This window comes from Anser brachyrhynchus, assembly GCF_964034855.1.
Source record: "Anser brachyrhynchus genome assembly, chromosome: 2".
Taxonomy (NCBI): domain Eukaryota; kingdom Metazoa; phylum Chordata; class Aves; order Anseriformes; family Anatidae; genus Anser; species Anser brachyrhynchus.
In genome coordinates, this window is record NC_137695.1 from 147181942 (window position 1) to 147208195 (window position 26254).

General features: G+C 48.0%; 1 protein-coding gene and 1 long non-coding RNA gene across 2 annotated transcripts in view; both read right to left on the reverse strand.

Moving 5' to 3' along the window:
• Positions 1-26254, reverse strand: part of EXT1 (exostosin glycosyltransferase 1) — a gene marked incomplete at its 5' end in the record, with an annotated part of 172961 nt that overhangs the window by 127349 nt on the left and 19358 nt on the right. The gene's annotated exons all lie outside the window — the stretch shown is intronic.
• Positions 1-26254, reverse strand: part of LOC308190519 — a 92653-nt gene that overhangs the window by 48022 nt on the left and 18377 nt on the right. The window contains exon 2 of the long non-coding RNA XR_013947289.1: positions 1-25565. This exon is cut by the window's left edge and continues 48022 nt beyond it. This is a non-coding gene — a long non-coding RNA (uncharacterized lncRNA). The remainder of the gene's footprint in view (positions 25566-26254) is intronic.

The following is a 26254-nucleotide window of genomic DNA, read 5'->3' on the forward strand; positions in this document are numbered from 1 at the left end:
TTTTTTAACTGCATTAATGTTACATTTAAAACCATCTTAAAACTGTTGACAAAAGTTAGAGATTTAAGGTTAAATTAACGATGAAAACGAGTTAAGAGGTACATAACCTATTACAGCCCAAAAGAATCCTTACTGCTCTCTTTACTTTCTATAATATATGACATTTTTTTCCAGCTTTTCCAATAGAGGTTTTCAGAGATTAGTATTTTTGCTAAAAAAACTTCTATCTCGTAATTATAATATATGATTTTTTTATAATAAGACAACCCAGATTTTTTTCCTTTATATATTAAAAAAATGTATAAACAAAACCAAAAAAACTCCACTAAAAAAAAAAAAGGCACTTGAAAAAATCTGTAGTCAAAGTTCTGAGAGGGGGGAAAAAGCAACAAAAATGAATATTTCCTTTTTACCTATCTTCTTTCTCACAAACAGCTGAAAAACATTTTCGAAATACCAGTTTAAAAAAAAGCTTACATTAGTTGGCTTGGTCTAAAACGATGCAGTATGTTTTTAATTAGTGTAAAATAAATTCTTCATGTGCTTTTAAGAATAATAGAGGGTTTCCAAGAGTAAAATAAATTTGTGCAGTAAATGCACAAAAGGAACTTTCAAACCTTTATACCGACCATATAAACCCCGGCCGCTGGGCACAGCGTTTTCCCTCTTGTGCAGCCCTGGAGGGAACGGCTTCTTAATGTTTTAAGCAATGCATCCCAAATCAGACAATACTGGTTCTTAGCAGAGATTATGGGAAATTAGTAACACAGCCAAGGACCATATAACACGAGCGTCCTAAATGCTGAGCTACTTTCTGAACAGCCGGCAGTGGGAGGAAGGAGCCTCACGGAATGCCAAGGAATTAAATTTGCCTGTCAGCAAGAATGCACTGGGTTTTGTTTTAGATGGAGGGATACAAAAAGGAGCGAGGGAATGTGGCCAGACTATGGCCCCCTGGTCCTCAGCTTAGAAAGAGACCTAGCTAATGACTGTAATTTTTCTTTTTGCATCTAAACTGATGAAAACATGGCCTATTTAGACCTTCGGGAGTTAAAAAAAAAAAAGCTCCAGAATAATGCAGGTAAATTCTTAACTGCACGTAGTGTCAGCCATTGGTGATCCAGGGATATCCAGCAGTAAGGAGTGATGAAGAAGGAAAAATTATAGAAATATTTCTGCTCAAGTGGCTAAGGGGAACTTTTAGAGAATATACTTCAATATTCCAATACAAAAGGAAAAGCAAAACAATAGATATTTTCATTGCAATAATCTCTTAAATATCTGGTCTCTGATTGAAAACAACAGTACACATTCTGTTCAAAATTAGCTGCAAACTTGTATGTTAATTTCCAGTTTCCTCCACCTGATTTGTGGTATTCATCAGAAGTAAGGCAGGTCTTTAAGAAGGTATCCAGCATGCGTTGTTCCGCCTTGTGAAAATCCCACCAGGGAAGAGCAACGTTTGACTCAGAACTGCCATCTTACTGCAAGGAAACAGCCATGCCTTCTTTTACAAGCACGCACTTTAACGAATCTCTGTCTAGTTCAAATAAACCAACTGACCTAATTAGCAGAACACAAACCGCAGGACAGACAAGGCAAAAACTTCCCCGGCAGGTGTGTTTGCCTTTCCATTGGCGACTAGGACCACACTAGCTTAATTGCCTCAAAAATGGTCTACAGAGATCACACTTTGACTCGGTATCTAGAAATAAAACTTTCCCTTTTCTGGGTATTTTAACTGCTTTACACAAGCAGTAAGAAAAACAGCCCTGAAGAGAAAAGGATCTGGGCAAAGCACCGTCACTGGCAGGTAGGGTCTCACACCTTCCTCCTATTTCTTTCCGCTGATTTAGCACAACCGCATTAGCGGATGGAAAGAAGACAAAGATTTATTTGCTCATAAACACCTCTCGAGTCAGCAGCAGACAGCTGCCCTCTGTCTCGGGGAGAAGGCTGCTTTCTGACTGGCACGTTGAATGCTTTTGTCAATATATATTCGGTGTATTGATATCCGCTGCCTCTCAGCCCGAGCGGTGCCTCTTCCCCACGGCACGTGACATGAAATCCAACTTCTCCTCAGGAGAAAACGGGCAACGCGTACGTACACGCGACTTTGATCCGTACGAGCTCAGGACACAATGAATAATTTCCCCTCCATCCTTCTCACCCCGACATTTCTCATCTGCAGAAGAGAACCTGGCCACTTCAAGGCAAGATGCTTCTCAAACAAGTCAACAACGCCAGAGGAAAGAGAAGCACGCTTTCAAACAAGCGAAACACCCTGATCAGGCATGTGCCCAAACTCATTTCAGAGGTGGAAGAGATCTGGATTGAAATTGTGCAATTTGGAGCTCACTCCAGGCCCCCTCTTCCATCTTGTTCCACCAGCTGTAGCCTTCAATCGAGGCAGACTCCAGCTAACAAAGCCACACAATTTAGCTGATCCAATAAAATCATCCAGATGGGAAAGATCCTTCCTCAAATGCCTTGTTATCTTAATTAGATAATAGTTTTTAAAGTTCGTTAGTTCAGGCTGCTAGGAGGCAGACGCATACACATGACTCACTGAAATGACTCGCTGGGCAAAGTTCAACTATCTCCTTGCACCTGCATCTGATTTAGCGTGACTGTTTCTCGTTCCTTCGCCGCTTGCCACATCAGCGCACGGTTACGCAATTTCCCAAAGTGGGGCAAAACTCTACCGCCCCTTTCCCTCCGTGAAATTTATCTTTGGAAAAGGCCTCCCTTGCCTTCCCTGGAATAAGCCTTCCTTTTCGGCCACCTAGCTATCCACGCCAAATAAAAGAGGCTACACGTGCTAAGCAAGCCAAGAAAGGAAAAAAGCCCCAGATGATTTAGGAAAGAGTTTTATATGATTACAAAAACTTTCCAAAAACTAATAACTTTCGTAGACTAAGCTGTGTCCTACATTAGCAGAATGATTTGTTTTCCATGATCTCCTCTGGTCTTCAGAAAACTCTCCAAAGCAGCACATTTCAGATGGTAATTTGCTTTAGGTCTGTTAATTTTTGCTGCATTCTTCGCAGAAAAGGCTCCTCTTTCCCTTCACAACAGACATTTTAGGAATCTCCTTCTGTTCACTTTCTGAGATGCTCCACACATTCTCGATGTGCTTCTCTAAGAAAAGCTCCACTGAACACGGCAAGCAGATGTAGATGCAACCAGGCCGGGCAAGAGAAAAAAGTACTTAACATTGCCTCAAAATAACACATTATAAAGGCAAAACACGATTACAGTCACAATACCCAGGGTTTATACATAAAAACAATCTGATGAGGGACAAAGTTGTTAAATAAAATCCTGTAACTTCATTAGGGACCTGTTGCTGGAGTGAGACAGTTACCACGGCTCTCCTGCCACCTAATTTCAGCTGCCTGAAAGCCAGGCGTCAGCTGAAAGCCAGCTACAGAGGCAGAATCAAGAGGGAGAGGGATGTGTTACCCCTAAATCCAGTTTATTCCATTTGTCCATGGCCACAGTGATCTGGGTGTAAACCATGTGGATACCAGCCTGAGGTGGGCATGAATCCCTCTGAAGCTGCTCTTTTTTTACTGTCTAGAAGAGGAGTTTCATTGCCCCTCCTGGACACAGGACAGACAAATCCTGACGTTCACATTCCAGAAGAGTAACTCGGAACCAGACAACGTCCCCTGTAAATGCAGGTACTTCATACACGTCATACAGAGATGATACACACTTTTATGTACACATCTCAGCACGTCTTGTATCATACAAGCACAGAATGCCTCAGGTAGGAAGGAACCTTAAAGCCCACCCAGTTCCAGCCCCCTGCCATGGGCAGGGACACCTCCCACCAGACCAGGTTGCCCAAAGCCCCATCCAGCCTGGCCTTGAGCACCTCCAGGGATGGGGCATCCACAGCTTCTCTGGGCTGCCTGTGCCTGTGCCTCACCACCCTCACAGTGCAGAATTTCTTCCTTATATCTGATCTAAATCTCCCCCCTTTTAGTTTAACGCCACTACTCCTTGTCCTATCCCTACACTTCTGACAGAGTCCCTCCCCAGCTTTCCTGTAGCCCCCTTTAGGCACTGGCAGGCCGCTGTGAGGTCTCCCCGGAGCCTCCTCTTCTCCAGCATGAACAACCCCAACTCCCTCAGCCTCTCTTCATAATATACTGATGCTGAAAGAAATTATCAATGGAAATAACACTCACCAGGGCACCCTGCTTTCATGACGTGCCAGTGGCACCCAGCCACCACTCACCCGGGTCTGTCAGCCAGATGCAGCAGGTTTATGTCTTCCCTATACTCCGGAACGAGCATGGATGAGCATGTCCTATAATATTCTCTACAGCTCACCAATGCCCTATTTGGCACATCCGAAAAAGGAGACTGCACAAGCAAAATAGGAGCTGATCCGGTGATGGAAGCGTAGCAGCAGGAAACAGAACGACTCAAATTCACTTTTTTTTTATGTGCCGGAAGATGCTCCCCAAAGGAAATAACTCGCTTTCCTCTTCACCGCGGAAAAATGATGTGGCAGTCACGAATGAGTAAAAGGGAGAGGAAATAACACAAAAAGAACTGAACACAGCCTAGAGCCCATTGTGCAAAGCGTGGATTTCAACCTGAGAGTGCTGTCTAGGAGAACTACTGCCACTGGGCTAAGTAAGCTGAAACAACCGGCTGTTTCAAGGCCTCGAGATAACACCCGGCCATAAAATGGCTCTAAAGTAAGTTATTATGAAACAAGATTAGCTGCACGCACCATGCATGCAAAATTCAACATACAACATCAGGCCTGCCCTTTTGCGAAAGAACAGTAGTAAGATAAAGATACATTTACTCAGAACATGATCACTCATTTTATTTCTCAGTCTAGGGCATGCAAATCCAAGGCGCTATGTGAACAGCCCATAACAACAATTTATAACCCACAATGATGTTTTAATACACGCTCAAAAGCTAGATATCCACTTCCTCCCAAGTGGAACTGAAATATATAAGGCCCTTATGCAAATACTGAAGCAGGGTTATTTATCTAGAGATCCCAGCCCAACTACAGTAGGCGTACAAAAGAAAAATAAAAACCCTGGCATAAAATAGATCAAACCCGAAAGTTTAGTAAAATAAACAATAGCTGAATATAACCAATTGGGGAAAATACAAAACGCTATTCCAAACTTCAGGCTGTCTGGATCTAGATACGGGTTGGATGTGGTGCTTAGGGACAGGGTTTAGCGGGTGACACTGGTGGTAGGGGGATGGTTGGACCAGGTGATCTTGGAGGGCTTTTCCAACCTTAATGAGTCTATGATTCTATAACACTGGGTCCGTTTTGTGCACCAAGATACCGCCATCATTATTTCAGCCTTTGAATTTTTGCTGTACCTACAAACGAGGATCAGATGCGAGCATGTCCTCCATCCAGTGACCCGGATGCCTTCTGTTCTTGTTGCCTTCCGTACCCCAGCTGCAGAGCAGATTCCTAACAGTCGCGTTGCTTTCGATGAGCCCAGCCCACCCGAGCTCCCACAGAGGCTGCAGCTCGCTCAGCCTCACCTCTGCCAGATCCCATGGGGACTTACAAGGCACTAGGACCTTTCTTCCCAGGAGCTTCAGGGCTGTGCCAAACTCCGGGCCTGGCCGCGTGCACGCTCCCAGCAGAAGTGAAGGCATGCTGTGCCTTGGCCTCTCCATCCTACTGATAGCAAATCTATTTGGAAGCAAATCTATTTTTACTGGTGGGTTAAACTAACATTTAGGGCAGTGACGCAGAAGCCCTGCTGAAACACAGGTGCACACAAGGGGTTCCCCGACTTGCTACAAGTCGGTCTTGAAGCAGAGCTGTAAACAGCTGATGGCAGCAACGTCTGAAAATGCTGCAGCAAGATGTACCAAATCTCAGTGCCACACAAAAGCCCAGCGAGGGAGGAAAAGACAACTGCCAGCATGCCTTCGGCCAAACAGGACACACACAGAAAAACAAGGCTGAGCACACCACAAAAAGGCTAAGCCAACGCAGAGGTGCTGGTTTTACACTGCTCCCGGCTGGCGGCTGCACTGAGCACCCGCGCTACAAAGGGAACAACTCAAGGACGGGCTGGAAAAGAGAAGGCGTCAGCGGAGGCTGCCCACCTCTGCCGCTGCCTTTCTGAGCACGGTCCTTACCATTGCTTTCACTGTTCAGAAAGACTACGTGAAAGTGCAGTTATTATAAAAGAAAGGCCAGGGTGAGAAGGGAAATCTCTCTCACCCACTGCCAGGTGATTTTGAAAGCTTTCATATTCAAATTTCCACAGGGTAAGAGACTTCAGCTTAAAAGCTTCCCTCCGCAAGAGGGAAAGAGCCTTCGCTTGCAAACACCTAAACCAGAACTCGACCACAGAGCATGACGAGAGCAAAACCAGACCCCGACGTCTCGTGGCTGCGGCCCTTTAAACCACCACCTCGCTTCAGCGCCGTCCCTGCCGCAGGCGCATCGTGTCCCTCGAGGTGCGACCACTCTTCCACTACGCTCCACACCTTGCCTTCGCTCCTCTGTAGGGCTTCTTGCCCACGTTTCTCGGACAGGAGCTGCCGCGTTTGCTGAAGAAGGGAGAAATCTGCTTTGGGGCATCCCCGGGGCAAAAACGACACACGACGATCAGCTGTCTTATCGGAGAGGTGGGTGGGAAGGGAGGAAGCATTAGAGGAAGCATTATGGGGGATTTAATAAGAAAACAAATATGCAGGGGCAAAGTTAACTGCACCTGAAATAATTGTTTTTGCCTTTCAGGTGTTAATAAAAATATATGTTTATACACAGTACAGATATCAAGACAAACAAGCAGCCACGGAGGAGAGTCAAAGGGAAGAGCGAAACAAACACATAAACAGGGCAATTTTGGAAAGGGAATTAGCTCTCATAAAATGTGAAGCATGCTAAACTCTAACATGCTGATTTTCTAATACAAATGTAAATTTTACTTAAAACTTAATTTATTTTCTTTGCATTTTTCCAGCACACACATTACAAGCAAGTTGTTGCTAGTGGGCCTACTCGGCTATGAACACTACACTAACACTATCAGTAAGATCAATCATGCACTAAATTGCTACTGAAAATATACTCTCTCTTCTGGCTTTATTTCTCCACATGGTTGACCTGCTATTTTCTGCTGTACATTTTTTATGTAGGGAGTAACTGCATTTTGAAATCGCCCGCAGCTTAACCATTGGCTTTTGCACAAGGGTCAGTATGAAATATGTTTTCCCATACTCCGGTGATACCAAAAGCTGTGGCCGATGCAAACAGCCAGGCCTTGGTCAGGTTTTGTTTCAGACTGTGCTGGTTAACCAAGGTATTAAAGGGCTCTGAAACGGGACTACGCCCCTTTTTGTCAGTCTTCACTGACAGACGAACGAGCAATATTTACCCTCTTCTCTTCAGAGCAGGCTGATTTCAACCACAGCTCTCACTTAGAAACTAATTAAACAGCAATTACACTTTTAAAAAAACAATGCTATCAGCAAAAAGATAACTATCAACAATCCAGCACGGCTATTTGAAAATGAAGAGATGCTTAGAGCTCACCAAGCCTCGGGTTGGCTTTGATTTAGCACAGTTAAAAGTCCAGGAGGAACCCGGGCACCCTTTAATGGTTTCCAGCTCATTAAGCAGACACGCACAAGTGAATGTGGGGCTGCAGGGGTGGGGACAAACCCGCAGCAGGTGCTTCTGATACTACAAATAACTGGTGGACCACCTTAAAATACCCAAAAAGGAAGTTTATTTATCTAGTAATTTTTTTTTTCAATACATCCACTGTACCTCTCTGTCCCTTTAGGAGATTTAAGCGTCCTGGAAGACCAGGGGGTGTGGGGGAGAGGAGCAGCCCTGTGGTTTCTCAGTTAATATTTACCTTAGCTCTCTAAAGAAATTTTCTAAAGAAAATCAGTTTTCCTAAAGAAATCTGGTTTTCTCCAGTGGGATGCTGAAATGTGAGTCTTAAAGACACCTTCATTTCAACTGAGGGCTTTGAGGTGTTGCGTTTCTTTGGGTTCGCTCCTTGTGAGAATTCTTTAGATGCTGAACTTAAACGTGGTTGAAAAAAGTTTGGATGCTCTCATTCCGTTGTTTGTACTCTCCCGTGGTTTACTGCTGTGGTAACAAGTCTGGTCCACCAGCGTCTGCCTGGCCTGTTTCTAAGAGGTGTTCTCCACTACCTCGTCCAACATCACCACGAACTTCAGGGAGCTCAGGCATTTTAAAAACGTACCCACGACATTGTCAGGGTGTGGATTTCTGCCTCCGCTGTGCCATGACACCATAGCCGTTCTGCAGCTTGCAGAAAACAATGCATACCAGAAAAAAAAAAGAAAAAAAGAAACAGACTGCGGCATCATATTGAAAACTGAAAAAGCAAGCACCGGTTGTAGTCATCGCTTTGGGTTTGGCTCAGCAAAGCTTCAGCTTGCGTAACACCAAACACAGAGGATATCATCTTCTGTGGTTTTGAAGACAGCTGATTCAGAAAGCAGAGCCCCCGTATCACTTCCAGTTCCCCAGCTCTTTGATAATCCTTGTTTTAACGCTGACCTAACCCCTCTATGCTGGAGCTGGCGCTGTGCAATATGTTACAGCTTGTCCCTCAGACAGAGGGAGGAATATCGAGCAGGCCACGTTTGGGGTCGTGCCCTAGACGGCACGCGGCTGCGTAACGCTGCGCAGGCCGCTCATCCTCCCCACGCTTAATTCACCTCCCAAAAAGCTGGGATCACGCTTAGCCATTTCCAAAGTCTGCTGCAAGGCTTAATGAACCAGCAGCTGCTCCCTGGCCCACAGGTGCTGAAGCAACCGATACAGTCACTGGGCTTCTCCCAAGTTGGGGGTGAGGCGGGGAGGCATTTTGCGATGTACGGTGCCTCCCAGGAGCACCGCCATGTATATATATTATAGGTGTACAAGTGCCGTGTATATATATCATAGGTGACAAGAGTCTCCTTAGCAGAGGGTGAGAAATAAAGTGGTATCTCAGGCAGGACCTCACGGAGGGCAGGGCAACCTGCCCCACGTAGGCACAAGCCTCAAGTCCTCGGGATCAGCAGAGGCGGGCGCTATCCCCGGGGGCCACACGGGGCCCTCATCTTCACTGCGAACCACTTCTGGGAGGACAACACGCATGATCTTCTCTTCGCAACAAGAAATTACAAGGGCATAAAATGATAGGCCTAAGTTGACAAAAGTTCTCCAGCAGAGCTGGGATTTGAACCCACTTCTAATCCAGGGCCTTATCTATCAGGCAAAGCTGCCCAAAAAGATAAGCTCTGTTTCCACATCCTCACTAAAAAAGGGTTTTCTATGTGTTTTTTTTTTTTCCACAATGACCTAACTCTTTCTCATTACTGTTTCCCTTGGAAACAAAAATGTATTTTGCACAGTTTTCCTTTGGTTTGCTTTTCTTTCCTTTTTTTTTTTATATATAAATAATTGCTCCTAAAATTAAGGATTCTTTTTTGTTTACTCAGTTCTATATGGCTGTTTCTGATAAATGCAGAATGAAAGCCTAATGGAGTTTCGCAGCCACACTGTTACTGAATAACCTCGATTTACGGGCCCCAGCACCACCCCGCGCAGACCTGACCCCGGAGAAGAAGAATCTTGCCCTTGTGCCTCGGCAAGGTGGCTGCTGGGCCAGCAGCGCCTCGGGGCAGGCTGCAGACTTTCCAAGCTGTATTTTCACTCTCTCTCCTAGCGCTGAGGAAGTTTTTTCCTGAAAATCACAAGCAAAACAGATAGCGTGCTAGCTGCTTGTGGTGGTTTCACCCCGACGGGCTGCTGAGCTCCACCACACCGCTCTGCCGTTCTCCCTCCTCAAAAGAACAAGGGGAAAGGGCTCTAGGGTTGAGAAAAGGACAGGGAGATCGCTCACTATCGCGGGCAAAACAGACAACATAGGCAGATTAATAAAATTTATTACCTATTACTAACAGCCTAGAGCAGGGAGAACTAAAAAAAAAAACGAAAACGCCCTCCCCCCATCCACCCTCTCCTACCTGCTCCCCCTGAGCAGCACAGGGGAACGGGGAATGGGGGCTGCGGTCAGTCCCTGACGCTTCCTCACGGGATGCCGTCCTTCCATCCCGAACTGAGCCTGCCCACAGGCAGCAGCTCTTCAAGAACTGCTCCCACACGGCTCCGTGCCACGGGGTCCATCCCCCAGGAGCAAACTGCTCCAGCACGGGTCCCCCACGGGCGGCAGCTCCCCCCAGACCCCCTGCTCCTGCGTGGGCTCCTCTCCACGGGCTGCAGCTCCGGCCCGGGGCCTGCTCCTGCGGGGGCTCTCCATGGGCCGCAGCCTCCTCCAGGCCACATCCACCTGCTCCACCGGGGGCTCCTCCACGGGGGGGGCTGCAGCGTGGAGATCTGCTCCGCCGTGGTACAGCAGAGGCTGCAGAGGAACTTCAGCTCTGGCGCCTGGAGCACCTCCTGCCCTCCTCTGCACTGACCTTGGAGCTTCAGGGCTGGTTCTCTCACATTTTCTCACTCCTCTCTCCCAGCTGCAATAGCACGGCAGTTTTTTTTCCTTTCTTCCATCTGCTCTCCCAGAGGCCCAACCAGCGTCACTCACTGGCTTGGCTCTGGCCAGCAGCAGGTCCCTTTGGAGCAGCTGGAGCTGGCTCTGCACTGACATGGGGCAGCTGCTGGGCTCTGCTCACAGAGACCACCCCTGCAGCCCTCTGCTACCAAAACCTTGCCATGTAAAACCCAATGCACTCCTGGAGTCCAGGTGACCTTCTTTTGGTAGGACAGGAGCTTCACCTACGTCTGAAGGACGCTAGGACCTTACCAGAGCAAGGACTGTCTCCTACTGCTTCTCCCACCAGAACTCCTGTTGGCCCCTGCTGCAACTCCACTGTAGGGCCAAAAGTTGTCAGAGGCGAACCCCCATAAAGAAGCAAGCTTAAAATATTTTTTTTAAGAAACAAATGTGTTACACAAGCATGCCCTCAATCCCCGGTTACTGAGTACAGCAAAAGAGGACAGTGGCAAAACCAACAATCGACTTCACAAAATTGTGCCACCCCAACCGTGGAGCTGCAGCTCCCTAAAGCAAAGCCATAGGTGTGCAGAGCCAGCAGGTTAGGGGTACTAAATCCCAGCCAAGCTCAGCCACCAAGTCACGACAGAAAATACCAATATTCCGACTGCTCCATCTCTTCATAAGCAATTGCTACAAGACCACAACGTGGTCGCAAGCAGACGAGAAATGAGGGATGGGCTATGGCAAAGTTTTGCTCAGGCTGCAGCATCTGTGAAAAGCACGTCTTGCAGTGCTGTTTGTCGTCTGCCAAAAGCCATACAATAGACTCTGTTATACCTCAACTCAAGCTTATTTCATGGGAACCAATAATAGTTATAAAGCCATTTATGAAATTCACTGAGTAACAGTCATTATTTTCCTTTCTTTTTAAAATATATTAAAACCAGAATGCAATAAAAGTCCAATTTTAGTGTGTCAAGGAACAACGCAAAATCAAACTGGAAAATTATTATTCGGTTTCAATTCATCATTGGTTTGCCCAATTTACATACATCCAAATCTCAAGAAACAGAACTTCAGAAGGATTGTGGACAGGGAGAGAAGTGAGAACTGGACAAGACTGGGTGAGAAAGAATAGCATCCAAGCCAAGCTTCTGCCATTTTCTGGCTGTAAACCTGTGTCCTAGCACCTGAAACCAAAACTGAGAAGAGGAGATGTAAACACAACACATCACTGCAGCTGCAGTGAACTGCAGGAGCAAAGGTTTTATTTGTTTATTTATTTTGCATTAATTTTTGCTCCTATGCCCCTGAGTAGCTAGGAAGCCAGAATTTATTTCAGCATACATTCCCCTCCTCTTCTTGGAGGTGAGGAAAAGAAAGAAGGGATTGGCAAAACACATTTACACTCTAAAATAATCCTTTCGAATGACGTTTTGCCAGGAAATTTCCTTCAATGTAACACAAAAGAATTAATGCAAATAAACTATCCTTGTCAAGAGAACTGAAACGTTCCCATTTTCTCTCTGGTGCTAAAACCTTTAGCAGGACCGCTGTAAAACAGCTTCATTCTGGAACACGAACGCAGAACACCAGACCTTTTTTCTCTCACTTCAGAGACACTGAAGCCCATATCTCCCTCATCCTCCCGCAAGCACCCCACCGTTTGCAGCCCGCTCAGCCCCCAAATCGCACCGCCTGCTCCCCTTTCCCACCCGCGCTCCCCGTGCCCGTTGAAATCTCCTCTCCCGCACTCCTCCCCCGACTTTCCCCAAACCTGAACTCACGCCACCCGATCCCAATCATTTCTGCGGAGCCCTCTTTAAGCAGAGGGGCACACCTCGAGCCTTTTCTCCCAACAGGAGAGTGAGCAAGGAGAAGTACCCGGGGTTGCTGCGCCATGCCGCACGCTGGCTTTGTCGCTGCCACTGCTGGCTTTGCTCACCCCAGGAGAGGCAGAGAGGTCTGTGCCCGTGGCAAGCTGCAAGCCCCAAGTCGCTTTTGCTGAGCAAACCCTGGTTTGATACCCAATTGCTCCAAGCCCTCGTCTCCTCGCTGCCCCCAGCCGCTCGAGACCATCCTGCCCCACAGGGCTCAGCTCCTACAGCAGGGAGAGGAGCCCGCGAGCCCTGCATGCAGCCAGCCCCGGAGACATCAGCTGCAGGTGGGATTTTTTTTTCCTGATTTACCACTGTAGAGGCCTGGAAAAAGATGCTACAGAAAGGCAAGTGACTGGACGAGTGAAACAAAGACACTTAACGTTTCTGCTCCCTTGGGTCTGGCTTGCTTCCCGGGGAGAAAATCCTCCCCAGCACAGGGGGTCACCACGAAGCCTAGACGCTCCTTCGAGCCACCTAAGAAGTATTTTGGCAGATACACGGGATTTAAGTGACGTCTAGGTCTCACACAACACAGGGGAAATTCAGCTTCCCACAGATTAAAACCTTTATTCGCTGTTTCCCTGCGTGGGCTGGAAGCACTGCTCTCCAGAATGAAGACTTGTAGCTGTCCGACCAAACCCAGCAGCACACCCCGGTTCATCCTCAAGCTCTGTCACATTATCCCCATTAAAAACAGCATTATTTTTTTATCCAGGCAGAATATACAGTCATGAGAGGTTTCAATTTTGCCCGGAACGTATGCAGAACCACCTCACAGGTCCCACATTCATCCTCTCCGTCAGGACGCACAGCCCCAGGGAACCCTGCCGAGAGAGAAACTGAGCTCCTCTCCTCACCTTTGAAAGGGAAAATGTCCTCATTCTGCCTCCTTGCATGCCCTCTTTAAAACCTCATCTGCATTTGCTGTCCTGTATTATTATTATTATTATTATTATTATTATTATTATTATTATTATTATTATTGTTATTATTTACGTACACATGTAGGTGATGCAACCCCTCTCTGCTCAGGCTGGAGCTGGCTCTCAGGCAGGCCACCAGCCATGGCCCGGAGCAACTGGCAAGGCCTCCCCGTCCACCACCGCCTCGAGAAGGATGAGCCACGCACTGCAGAAGCCAACGGTTAAAACCACAGCTCTGCAGTAAAACCTTCAAAGGCAAGAGTTTCACCCAATGCGTTTGCTTTTCTTTTTCTGTAAAAAAGTAAGTCTTGTACGCCAACCAACCACCGACGACACTATCCCCTTATTTCAGCTGTTTTATCTATTTGTAATCTTGGAAGAGAGGTGAAGTAAATGGGTGATGGATATTCCACTTCTTTAAAAAATGAAAGGAAGAATGGGCCAAATTCTGCTTTCAGAGGAACCTCACATAAACGGAGTAACCTGAAATAAACTTCACTTTCAATTTTAGTGTATTCTGGTTTCACTGACATTCGTATGACCTATCAATACGCGCAGCAGCTATGTGCAGTATCTCTCACGTCCCGTTGTTCAGAAGCTGGAGAAAAAAACAAACGTTGATTGCTTGACTCAGTAACAGCACCAACTACTCATTTATATTTTAGCCATTTCTGTATGAAAGAGGAAAGAAGAGGTGTGCATCAGGCTCACCAAAGAGCAGGAAGACGCCCCGTTCCCTCTCCTCCTCCACTCCTGCTGCCACGGGTAGGCTGCACGCCTTCCAGCTCCTCCAAACTGAGGATTTCCTCCTCGTACCTCCAATCACCACGGCACAGATCTTTCACACACCGTTCGAGCCTTACTAAAATTAGGGAAGATTAATTTCCTGCGCTGTAACTTCAGTGGGTCCTGTCCCATCTGTAATTCCCCACTCTGGACTGCATCACTCGTAACAGCAAGCAGTAAGCAACCCACTGCGGTCAGCAGTTTTCGGAGATCAGATCCATAAATCAGCGTGCTCACAGAGCCTGGGACTTGCAACGGATTCATGGCCCCGCTCTCAAGCCTGCAGGCCATTTCCACAAAGCCTGAACGGGGACACGACGGCAATTTCAAGCAAGAGGACAAACGGAGGGTCCTGCGCACGCATGGGTGTGCTTGCCTGCCGCAAGGGTGGGACAAAAGCAAAACCACTGCGGGAAATCTGCGAGGCTCAAAGAACAAAAACTGGCACCTCTGAACCTTGCCCCAGTCTGACATCCAAAACAAGCAGCAGGGAGAGCCACTCACTTTCCAGACACGCTCACTATGTTGCTTTTCCACAGGCGGGGGAAATGGAAATATTTGTTCTTCCATGAAAGCACCACCTCTGCCTAGTCTGGTTTCAAGCACGAGCCCAAAAAAACCATGCCCAAAGCCGTGTAATCCAGGTATGGTTCACATCCTCCTCCGGTAACCGCAATCTCGGCGTGCCATCTAGCCTCCCCCGCAGGGCTCACGGTCAAGCCTTGAGGTCTGAGTCATCTGACCCATTTTTAATGTCACACCGGGATGGGAAGAAGCGCACCCTGGAGCTCTCGCTTCTCCCCTGCGCCACTCTCGCACCCGAACAACCCACCTTGTACGAAACGGGGCTGCTTTGACCTGAGGGACTTGGTTTATTCAGCCCGCAGAACTGACGCCCGGCCCACACGCCAGACCACGCTACGCTGCCACGGCACACGAGGATTGCCACGAACGCGACGCTTGCGCACGTTTTTCTCGCTGCAGACACCGAGACGGGGCAGACGATAAATCCTCCTCTCTGCCCCCGCTTTGCCGGATTAGAAGGATTCACTCGCACGCCAGCTACAACTTCAAGTTCAAGAGGGAGATTTCCCCTTCCTTTCTCTTGAATGTTTCTTGTTAAAGGAGATTTGAGTCAGTGGGACACCTGGGGATCAGACCAAACGAATTCTAGCACAGGCTCAGAGCCTCAAAACCAAATCCCGCTATCGCTGAAATCTTGCTAGGTGTCTTTGCTATTCTTTCCAACATTCGTCTTCTTGTTTCGGTGCTGTCAAAATGATGCTGTTTTCTTAGCAGGTGAGCGGTGCATCGTACTGTAGGAGCTTACGGGGCATTTCCAGCTCCCAGGACATCACAGGGCCGGCTGGAACACACGCTCCTGCCTAGGACCTGGCAGGGTGCAAGGACTGAACAACAGCAAGACACAAAAAGGAACGGGTAAGCTGCTAGAGTAATTAGATGGGGCAGGTGACACGAATAGGAAATTGGTCGGTCGCAGCCTGCGTTTATTAAAAACGCAACCAAACGAGTTCCGAGAGAGATTTTCAGCGCTTTTCAGCGCACGTGGATGTCTTGCTATCGGCAAGAGCACAAAGATTATCAGCGACTCTGTGTCCTCGAGCCTCGTTAGCTCCAGTCATCGATCCGCAAAGTAAATCCCTGGTTCTGGGAAGAGCTGGCCAGGAACGCCCCCACGGACCCGAAGCAGAGCAGGTCGCACAGAGGCTCCCAGCCTGTGCCGCTGCTGCCCCCGTCCCTTGGGATCGCCCAGCAGCCCGCCCCGCTAAGCAGCAAACTGCTGGGATTTGCTCCTCTCTCGGTGCGAGGGGACTCACTTGGAGGGGGCGATGGGCTGCTAACATCAGGGTTTAGCCCAACCACACAAAAGCCAGGAAATTCACAGCTAAGGCTGAAAATGCGTGCTGACACGGCGGCATTATCTCCTGCCGCTGAGCCTTTTCTGGCTCTTCTGGCACAACCACCTGGGTTAAAGCCTGCGTGTCAGCGGAGATTTTCAGGCTCCACCATGAGTTTCTTTGCTTAAGTCAAGCTGCTGGCATCGCTCGGATATAGTCTGACATGATATGAACGTCTAATGGGGATCGAGTGCAAACACACACACTCACGGCTTTCCACGCGTGGTTTCACGCTTGTCCTCCCCAACAGCCGAGAATTCGGCACGAACCGACTCGTAAAATCCCAGCCAGCCCTCCAATGTGGGCACAAAGTGGGATTGAGCAGTGCCATGGCCCGAGGACCCGGCCGGGGGATGGCAGGAGGGGACCCGGGGACGGGCAGAGCTCTCCTGGGGGCACTCGTGCCAAAAACAGAGCTGGCGTGAGCTGAAGCTGTGGGTATTTCACAAGAATCCACTGAATTCATTGAGTCACTCTTTAACTAGGGTGAGAACGTGAAGAAGTGGGCAACTGATGGGGAAGGGGCTTCCCAGAACAGGAAAATCTCCATCCCAAACACCAGCATTTGGCCAGGGAACAAATACACATCCCCCGTCCACTCTTCAGACCGAGGCTGCTTGCAAATTTAATCGGAGAACGGTTTGGGCTGGCGGGGACCTAAGGGCTGACTGAAATTAAGGAGAACGACCCCCAGATCCTATCTCATCGGGAACAAAACAAGCTAACCTAGCTCTCTAAACCGAGCGCTTTAGAAATTACAAACTAATCCAATTAGAGACTTTATCTTGTCAGTTACAAGCTACTTGTTATAGATTTACCAGTAAATTAAAAAAAAATAGGTAGGTTGCTTCCACTGGCCCACAACTGAGCAGCTTAATGCAAAGGACCTGCCAGAATGACTCACCAGCAAAAAAAGGGGCAGGGTTGGATTTTAGTTTTAAAGACATGCAGTTAGTATGGTCTATAAATAACCGAAACCGTGTCTCTCAGTGAGAGGGCCACTGCTCATTTTTATCACAGGTGTGGGGAGAAGTGCTATGGGGAAGGCAAGGGAGGCTTTCCAGCAGAATGCTATAATTTATTTAAAAAAAAAACCACAAAACTAAACAAAACGGAAGGTACCTGTGGGACACTGCCTCAGGTGTGCACGGGGGCAGGAGCCGTGACAGCGCACACACCAAAGGGACAAACCTAACCGACACGTGCAGGGAAGGGACAGGACATGCTGGTGACAGATAAATTTGCATTTTACGGGGTCTCTGAAGCCCTACAGAATTAAAAGTTCCCATTAATACAGCATAATATAATGCAGTCGCTTGGGAGGATTTTTCCAGATGAATCCGAGCCACTTCGGACAATGACACTTGAGCAGTTTCCCAGTCACTCGAAGCCTAAAAAAACCAAACCAGTAACAACATCATTAGCATCTAACGAGATCGGCTCCCAGTTCTGGTTCACTGGGCAACCACGGCAATATTTGTCTTATCACAGGGGAGGCCAAGGTACAGGCAGAGGCAGACGCGTTCCTTTTGATGGCACTGACATCATTTTGACGGTAAAGTGACAGTAAAAATTTGGCAGGCAATAAATTCCTCTCCCCAAATGCCGCTGCAACAGTAATAGCTGTCAGGAGCAGACAACGTCGCAGGCTTTACAGTCTCAACCAAAAGTGCCCGCATCCCCGCACATTAATCTGAGGGGAAACCAGCGGGTCCGATCCTGCTTCCCGTCGGGGCCGGGCAGAATCCATCCCCAAATCGATCGGCAGCGAGGGCAGAGCTCCCCGGATGCAGGGGCAGCGGTGACCCCCTGGTCCCAAAGCCGCCAGGGGCTGGCAACCTCAGGCCGGGCTCCCTGAAGTCTTCCTGGCAACGAGCTGCAAGAAAAAGGTGACAGTCGGGGTGGAGGTTGCTTGGAAAGGCAACCTCGAAACCAGTGGGTACGCAGGGGAAACAGGCAGAAAATAAAATCCAAGGCCACGACACGGCCCCCTCCCCCCCCAAACGTTTTATTCCGTAGATGATGGAGGGCTCAGTCAGTCAAGATCTGCAAATTGGTAGGCAGTACGCTCTGTGCTGCCTGTCAGTACTACACATCCTAAAGGGCTGAATAAATAATTGAAGAATAAATAATTGTGCCAGGGCTTTGTCTCATGGGCCATTTTTATGGATTGCTGTCTAATGATAGCACCATCTGCGACACTCCGCATTAATATGGGATAAAATTACATAGTGCTTTGTTTCCTCTGACACTGTGATGTTATGATGTCTCTTAATATTACCTCAAATAAAAGGCCAGAACAATGAAGGAAGTGTCCCAATCGCTAGGAAACTCTCATTTAGGGAAAACCAACTTGAAGCAATCGGAGACGTTCTCCCCCCAGGGACAGGGCAGGGAAGAGCGGGGAAGCCTCGCTGTTTCCAGTGCGTGCCATATCAATGTAATTAAAAAGAGAGGAGCTTGTTAGCATGTTTTTGTTATTCAAGTCCAATTCCGAGACGCTAGGTTAATAGTGCGGTGCTGCCAACTGCCAGGAGGCAGCCCCTCGGTAAGCTGCGCCCAGGTCCCATCCCTGCCTCGGCACAGAGAGGGAGGCAGAGATGAGCCACGGGCTCTCGCTCCCTAATTTCGGGAGAAACACCATGACTCGCATCGGTTTGGTCTGACACAGAGGCAAACCACGGGTGATGGGGGAACCCTGCAAGGAGACAAAGGCTGTCTGCACAGTGAAGAAAGCAAGCTTCAGCTCCACGCTGCGACCACCACCCGCTTTCCAGTAACGCTTTGCACTTCTTAACAACCCTCTGCCCAAGAAGCATTTTCGCCTTTATTTTTAGAAAGAAAAACCTGAAGCCATAGTTAAATATTCACCTGCCATACAGCTTAAATAGGCTTGCGCTTCGGTGTACTTCTTCTTGCCTGCAGGACACCGCCGGCGCTTCCCTCGCGAAGCTGCAAAGGGGCCTGCAGGCGCGTCCTTCCCTCCCTCCTCACCCCCAGGCGCAGGGGGACAGGGGGACACCAGCAGCGTCCCCATCCCTCGCGCCCACCGATGCACATCTGCACCCGCGGGGATGAGCGGCCGCCAGCCTGGTGGGTCTGCACAAACAGCAGCTGTTTCAGGCTCTGGGGGAGTCAGGAGAAAGGCATTTGCTGCTGCGGAGCTCTCCCTTACCTGCGGAGCGAATTGGGAAATTGCGAGTGGCTTTCGCAGAGCGCAGTCTCGGCTCTCTCTCCCAATCTAGCCTCCTCCCGGGGAGATTTCGACGCGCAGAGCTGCTGCCTCTCCAGCCGCAGCCCTCCGGCGTGCGCAGCTCGAGCTGCTGGCTGGCTCCCGAAGCCAGAACTGAACATTTCAATTCTCACATCCCGGCGCAGCAGCCTGCGAGAGACATTTGGCAGATACGGCTCCCGCCGTCACGGCTCCCGTAACGTCAGGACTGCGATCGCAGGCTTCGGGAACCAATTTGCAAAACAAGAGTTTTCAGACTCTCTGTGGATCAAATGGAGCACGGCTTCAAAAGCAGGAGACACAAAGGATGAGGGCTTGCAGTGGGATTTGGAGAATAAAGCCTTTCCGGCTGCTCCAGTCACTGGGAAATACATTGAAGGGAAAAGCCTCTTGCCTTCAAGCCTTTCTCCTATCAGAAAAATCTGCTAACATCATTCAGTGCCACCCTAACACCAAATCCAGGGCATGTGCTTAGGCTGGCCAGGCCTATGGAGGCTGAGTTGTAACTGGATTAATAAGAAAGGAAGAAAAAAAAAAAGAAAAAAAGACCTTCCAGCAGGAAGATGCCTTTAACCAGTACAACGCTTCTGCTTCTCCAAGCAGATCAACATCGTATCTGCATTCTCGCCCCAACGGACCGTGGCTGGAATAACCACGTGCATAGCTGAAATACTGACAGCATGCAGTCCAGTTTCTCTCAAACCGCAGAAACCCAAGGATGTGGCGGACGCTCCTAAACACACAAATACAACATGGCAGCGGTGGGGAACCCGCTTCTGCGAGAAGAGCCGGCTGGGGCTTTCCAACATACCTGGGCACCTACACATTAAGCAGGGCACACACATGCAGAAATCAATCAGTGACTGCAGTTCACGTAGAATGAACTCAGGGGCTTCACCCCCACACTTGTATTAAAGGAAATCTATACCAAGAGCCAAAACCAACGGTGGCAGCTTTGCTGTTCGGACTCGGCACCTCGCCTTCTGGATGTGCTTCCAGTGCTCCCTGTTACAGACTGCATGAATTCGAGATAGCACAGATGCTAAACAATGAGGCCATGTGATTTATGGGGGGTGTATCTGGGTCTACAAATCAAGTAAAACAAGCCCAAGCACAAGCCGACACAATTAAGAGGTGTGTTCGGCATGCATAATGGATTGGTAAGTTTCCACTTCATTATTTTTAGAGGTTGCACCGAAAAAAAACCCTCCTAAACCAAATTTGCTTTGGGGGTACACTCTTCTTGTTGGCTGATGGCAACTTAAAAACAAGAAAAAAACCCTGGTTGGTGTTTGGAGCAAGCAGAAACATGCCATTTAGCAAAACTTATTCTAATGCTGAAGCACCATCAGTATACATGAAGCAGCTGGGCATCTTGGGCATGCCTTTCTCTTCCTCCCGGTATAAGACACAGCTTTCCTGGAGAGAGGAGGACAAGGGACATACCCATCAAACAAAGGAGGAAGAGGATTGGGCTCTGGATCAGAAAAAAAGCATTTTCTTCAGCAGAAGAAATGAAACACTGAGAGGTTGTCCCAGTCAGGGTGAATGTGTGAGCGTCCCCCAGCAGCCGCCCTGCCTTGCTGACATCCCTTTGCTTCTGCTGCAGACAGAAAGGAGATGGCGATGCTGGACAGCTATTGTGCTGGAGAGAAGTTCAGCCCCAAATCCCATCAGAAAAGCACCATGAGGCGGCTCAGCGGGGGCTGAGGAAGAAGGGGAGAAGGAGGAGGAGGAGGAGGAGGAGGAGGAAGGGTTTAGGCCTTGCCAAACTGCAGATAATAGGGAGGGAAAAAGAGGAAAAAAAACACAATCAAAAAACAAACAAACAAACAAACAAAGACCACAATGGCATTAGGGTAAACTTTCTCACAGCTACAGCTGAAAATGGGAAGGGATGCAGAGGAAGATGTGAGCTGTGGCACTGGCCGCTGCCTGCTGAGGCTTTGAGGGTGAAAGGGGTTGCTTTTATCGAAGCAGAGTGACTGAAGAAACTAATAATAATAAAAAGTACCGCTCTTGACATTAAACATTCATGGAAGCAGCTACGGCACGGCTAATGGAAAGTGTCTGTAAAACCTTTAAAAACTTTGTTAATGCACGGAGACTGGCAGAGGTCACGGCACGCTCGGAGCAAATTGGGAGCCATCGAACGAAAATAGTTTGTCCCTTTTCAAAACAGCACTAAAAAGCTGTGCGCTTACTGCACTGAAACCAAAACGGCTGAAGGCACCGAGAAAGGTTATAAATGCTCATTAACACTACACCGGGTAGCCAGCCAGTAAAACCACCTTGCGCCAGAGCACCCGCTCTGTTCCTCGCCCCCAGCCCTTCTCCTCCAAACAAACCCGCCACCACACACCGAGAGCCTCTCGCTCCCCGATTTCGGCCCTTTCCACCATTACTTTAACCCTGAGGGCCCTTTCCACCATTACTTTAACCCCGAGGGCCCTTTCCACCATTACTTTAACCCCGAGGGCCCTTTCCACCATTACTTTAGCCCTGACGGCAGGGACGTTCCTGTCACGCAGCTGGGCCCCACGGTGGCAGGCAGCGCGGCCTGCTTCACAGCGCGCGTCTGTGGGTGGCTTCTGCCAGACATTAATTGCATACTCCCTCTTGACAATGCAGGAGAGCGTAATTTCAAGCTGCCTCTGGCTAGTAAGAAGTAAAAGTGTGTGAGATACTCCAGCATCGTACTAGTTTGAATAAAAAGCACCCGTTTTAACACAGCACTTCGCCTCTCGCCCCGTCCACAGCACCCTTCTGCGACCGCCTCACCCTCACGGAGCCTCGGCACAGCAGCGTTTCAGTCTCGGCGGGCGTCTCCCGGCGTTAATGTCGTACAAATAATAAGGATGATAAATCAGAGAGCACTGCCACCAACCCAGACACAAAAGCAATTAAAAGCCCGTAACGTCCACGTGATGAATTCTGACCAGGCGGGCAGCTTTCAGGGCGCAAGGTGAGCACTGCAGGCAGGCCACGAGCCCTATCCCCGTTTATGGCCCTAAAATCACACAGGCAAGCATACCCAGCTGCTTATCACACATACAGGAAGGCTTTAAGGTATAGTAGCGGCAGGTCCTGCTGCATCAGCAGAGCGTTTCTACCACGTTTTCTAACGCAAAGATCAAATCAAGACACCCCTTGCTTTGTTCTACCTTGGATTTCAGAAAGCACAGCACCCACGTGAAGTCGTTCGCAATGCAAGAGCAGATCACACTAAGAAACCAACATATTAGTCATATTAATACATTTTTGTCAAGGATTTGAAGGCACAGGGATCCGTCGCTTCTGTTACCTGGTTCAGTTAATCTTCACTGTTTTATTTATCTCCTAGTGCTTGATCGGCTTTCCAACCACTGGTATAAAAAGGTTTGCTACCTTTTATTTTTAAATTTAAAAAATGGAGTGGAAAAAACGCATTGTGATTCACCCCTAGGACACAGAAGAATTCACTTCTGCTGGAAAAGAAACCACCAACACATGCAAACATTTCCTAGAAAGCCAACAACTGTTACTGGCCTTTTTAGGTTAACATGCATGGCATTCCTCAACCTTATTTTACATAGAAAAGGTCACCAACCCTTTTCCTTCCTAAGCATCATTAACCCTCTCTATTCTGCAGGCCCCAACACCAAACTTCCACAGATCAGGCAAAAACCGTGGCAGCTTTCCAAACTGTCCTAGTTTTCTACGTGCCCTAAACTCTGCTAGTCTACGCGCCAGTTTCAAACCTGCCCCCAGACACAAAAATTACCCCCCCACACAGAAAAATTCAGAAGCTGCCTGGCATAACATATTCCAGCACCTTGGAGTATGCCCGTTCACACACACGGGACACCTTTGCCCATTTAACTTTGACAGAAGAAATCTCAGATTGGGTGAAAGTTTTTTATTTTTAAAACCATCCACATGGTTTCTTGCACTGATGCCCAACACAAGCAGAAGAAAGAATACGAGAAGATCCCTTAGCTTTATGCTCATGGATATACATGCCCCTTACCCATTCCTCATGTGGTCCCGTTCACCATTTGGCCACCAATTTCCTTTCTGGTTTCTTTGTTTTGAAGGTATTTCCCAAGAAAAATGTCAAACTACTAATGCCCTTGCACGCACTTCCCCTATACTGTATCTTATAGATACTAAATAGCAGCACCTTTTCACCTGTTAAGCATAGGGCATGTTTTTAAATAAGGAGGAAAAAAAAACACTGGTGAACTAATCAAAACCACAAGCACAGCATTGGACAATTCGTATTCAAGATGTTCCTGGATGAAGTTCAGCGTATTAGATCACACTTTCCTGCAAAAGTGTTTTTATTTATCTAGACTTTGCCACAACAATAAATCAAATCCATACAAAGCCAGAAAGCATCAGAGATGCCATTATCCTCGACAGACTTGCATTGGGAGTGAACATGACTTGCAGTACCCAGAGGAAAAAGAGAAAAGTACTGAAAATAAGATATTAAGAGCCAAATTAATTGGTGACATAAGCAGGTAAAAGTACATTGAGTGAAATGGAGTAGCTTATGTCTGCAATGAATAAAACCATAAGCATTTAGCATTTTCTTCCTCGAGTCTTTGTTTAAACAAATCTGAATTTATTAGTCTTTTGCTGAATAAATATGATAAATTCTTATTGAAATTATCCTCCGGTGAGCAGCAATAAATACTAGGCAATATTCTTTCAAGTGATCCATTATTTAATCTGGTTAGGAGCAACTCCAGGTTTCCTGCATGTGCAGACAAAAGTTCGCTTCAGAGCAATAGGCAAGCGTAGATCAGGGCTAGTCTGGGGAGGAACAGGGAAACCTTCCCAAGCTCAAGAACAAATGGAGCAACTCAGACGTCCCTCCTCGATGGAGTTCGTACAGGAACAATACAGAACATTTCCATACATAATTTACAAGCTCCTACGAAATGCTAGAGGTTAACACTTTCAGGGTGTAATTTAACAGAGAAAGCGTGCACCGCATATCGGATCAGCCTGTGCAATGTTAAAAAAAAGAGAAAAGTGGAGTAAGAACACAGACATTATGTGTCATCAGGAAGAAAAAAAGCCACTGCTTGTCAAACTGAGCATCCAAACACACACAGGCGCGCACACAAACTGTCTCCACAAAGGAGAAAAAAATATTTTAAAACCATCCCACCATTTGTGCTCCGTTACACAAACACACATCTCTAGATTACTCAGCGCTTCCCAGTGTCCTCCAGCTGAGGCATTTAACAAACAGAGGTGTTGTGAGACACTTTCAAGCATTGCTGCTTAATACTAGAGGAGATAAAACCCTTTTGATGTTTCAGCCTCAGGAAGTTCAGAGGTCAGGCTGGTCGCCTAATTTGCTCTCTTATACAAAGATTCAAAGCAGGAAATGCCTCGTCTTTTAAACCTTCCCTTGAAGATATCATTTATGGTGAAGTTTTAACCACCATTAACTGTTTGGGACAGCAGTGTGCTGCACCGCATCCCAGGGACAGGAGCACATGGAGGCTGCAGGTCCCCCTTGCCTTGCGATGCCCACAGCACCACTGCAGAACCCGCTGCTAAATTGAACCACGCTAGATTCTTTGTAAAAATGCAATATAAAGTAAACCACCCGAGCACATAATGGAAAATTTGCATAATAGCAGGAAGACAGAAAATAAGACTGGTTAAATTAAGTGATTACATACATCTGTCTAAGCTCTCCAAAGAAGGGACACGAGACAAACTCTATCCTGCTGGTTTTACGCTGGTTTCAGGAGATGACATGGCACCTGAGCTACATTAGGACAGCCTGGCAGATACCTGGTTCAGCACAAACCCTGCAGGATCTGCGTCAACTCATCACACTTTGGGGATTTTTTTTTTTAAGGCAATGTGAATCAGTGGAGCACAGCAGATGCGTGCCTTGCTGGATGGTGCCTGTGCTGCACCATCTGGTGCTGGGAGCTCTCAAACGCGGTTTATTTGACTGCTGAATGGGGGTGCCAGACACAAATGCCTCCACGCCAGCAACCCTCCACTTTGACATGGATGTGCTTTAAGCCAGGTGAGCACCTCCACGTTTGTTTTCACGATCTGGCTGCCTCAAGGAGGTTTACGGTTTGTATCTCGAATTAAAAAACAAGGGTAACCTTCTCACCGCCCAGATCAAAACAGCGTAACCCTGCTTCTAGCAAACACAGGAGGAAACAAACTGAGCTGGGAGGGAAGAAAAAGCTCCTGCGCTGAGAGTTGCTGCCGCTTTGCAAATTCTTAATTCTCTTCCTCCTTCCATCCTCAGGCTTTCACACACGATGTTTATCTTCTATTCCAGGAGACTTAAACAGGGAAAACCATCGTTAGCACATAATCTGGGCCAATACATGACACCGAGTAGCCCTAACTCTCCTAAAGCCCTTCAAAGGAAGAAAACCCAGCAAGCCAAAGTTCAGCCAGCTCTGCAGCACTGCATTTTATTCATACCTATCTCGGGACCGTGGTGACCATCGCTGGCTCCTGGAAGCTCATGCTGCTCCTCAGGATGCCCAGCAGGGCTGGTGCCCGCCCGGCAGGGCAGAGGCCACCCCACAAACCCTGCCACTGCTGGACCAGCGATGCTTCTGCACAGCAAGCAGCACAGACCTTCATGTATGTGGTCGGGGAGGCTGCTGACCAAGAGCATCGCTGATCTCTCAGTGTTCTCATTACTGCAGGGGCTTAGTGTTCAAAGTGAAGTGTGCGTTGATTTAATTTTTTCTAAGCCACTCTTATGTTATAGCAGATTATTTCGGGGTCTTCTTCCCATAGCTCCAAATATTAAAAGATCCAGGAACTAACTTTAACTCCTAACAAAGAAACTGACAAGCATAAAAAGAAATGGGTCGGACAACAGCTTTGTCTATACCAAAGGGACTAGTGCGGTGCCTGCAGCTTCCAGCTCTTCGCTTTGGCTTTCCGCTGAAACGCCACGGGCAGCGCTTTTGCCCACCCGTTGCTGTATCTCTCGGGCCCCCGCAGTTCACCGCCT